We start from the raw sequence: 1,931 nt of genomic DNA, 5'->3' as shown, positions 1-1,931 counted from the left end.
ATAGAAGCAATGGCCATGGTCACCAAACTGTGGAAAGAACCAAGATGTCCTTCAATGGACGAATGGATAAGGAAGATATGGTCCATATACACTATGGAGTATTATGCCTCCATCAGAAAGGCATACCCAACTTTTGTAGCAACATGGACGGGACTGGAAGAGATGATGCTGAGTGAAATAAGTCAAGCAGAGAGAGTCAATTATCATATGGTTTCACTTATTTGTGGAGCATAACAAATAGCATGGAGGACGTAGGGAGATGGAGAGGAGAAGGGAGTTGAGGGAAATTGGGAGAGGAGGTGAACCATGAGAGACTATGGACTCTGAAAAACAATCTGAGGGTTTTGAAGGGGCGAGGGGTGGGAGGTTGTGGGAGCCAGGTGGTGGGTATTGGGGAGCACACATATTACATGGAGCACTGGGTGTGATGCAAAAACAATGAATTCTGTTACGTTGAAAAGAAATTAAAAAAAATAAATTAGACTACTACTGTTGTACTTCAATTTTAGGGAAAAATATTAATAAGAATGCTAGGTAAAATGAATGAGAAGTTTAAAGATAACTTGAACATCAAAACAAGGCCAGCAGCCTATGGGCCAAACCTCACCCATTGCTTTATTTTTGTAAATAAAGTTTTATTGGAACACAGCCATCCTTACGTGTTTACATGTTATCAACAGCTACTTTATACTGTGATGGCAGAGCTCAGTCTTGCAAGGGTCTACGTGGTCTAGATAACTTTTCATTATCAACAAAAAAATTTACCATCTATTGATCTCAACGATCATTGGAAACAGATTTTATTTTACATCAGTTCTTAGACCATGGGAACCTCATAACTTAAGATTAGGGCTCATCATACCCTTTTATTCAATGATTTGCTATTCCATGTCGAGATTACATGGGAATCTTTTTTTTTTCCTCCTAAAAAGCTCTTTGATTGATTCAAAAGGTATGAATTTTTTTGAAGAATTCAAGATGAGAAAAATCCAGCAGATCGTGTAAGGGCTCTTTACTGGGATCAGCTTCAGAGCCCACAGCCTGTTCAAATATACAAAATTTTATCAGCTTGTATATCTGAATATCCCTTCTTGTGAGCAGGGTCACAGTTTTCTGAGACTGTAATGATAAAGGCTCAAATGATTTTCATAGTGGTTTCTTAAATTCAGAGAATTTAAGAATAACAGATCTAGACAAATCTTAATCTTTAAAGATAAGGATTATAAGGCTAAGAAGTTTAAATAACTTTTCCTCAAAGGTATATGACTAGAATTAAAAGAGAGAATTTCTTGCTCCCAGTTCAGAGGTTTTTATTTATGCAAGCCCATTTTTTTTAAAACAAAGTTGTGACGCAAAATCAGAAAACTATAATACATGCAGAATTAAATATTGTAGGTAAGTATACCTTGTCTTCCCTTCTGAGATGTGTGTTACTTTCACGACTTTGAAGACAGAGGTGAGCTGCGATCAAGGTCCTGGGCCTCTCAGGGTGGGACAGGTTAATGTGTGACATTAACCAAGCTGCACCCAGTTTGACACGAACCCAGTGGAGTATATTGGTCTAAAACCATTGCCAAATACAAAATTCAAGGGGTCAGCCAGGAGAGTCTGCCTATTCCAATATAAAAGTTTCCCTAAGATCTTAAAGTTGGAAACCTTGTTTTATATGGTTTAAATATTCCATATTTTATATGGAAACCAAGTCTGCACTTGCTTCGTTTTTTCCACGTTTACCGAGTGCCAGCTCCTCTTGTGTTTTTGAGGAGGGAGAAGGAACAGGGAAAAGAGCAAACACCTCTTAACCCAACTGGCTGATGTTGTTCTTCCCTTCTTGGTTCCTTGCCCTGCTTTATCCACCCTGTACACAGACCCCATGCTGAGCGTCGTGTTCCCGACAGCTTTCACCCTGGAGTGGCTTCTCTAGGTACTGG

Source organism: Mustela nigripes, chromosome 18, assembly GCF_022355385.1.
Source record: "Mustela nigripes isolate SB6536 chromosome 18, MUSNIG.SB6536, whole genome shotgun sequence".
NCBI classification, from domain to species: domain Eukaryota; kingdom Metazoa; phylum Chordata; class Mammalia; order Carnivora; family Mustelidae; genus Mustela; species Mustela nigripes.
Note: the sequence above shows the minus strand (reverse complement) of the source record.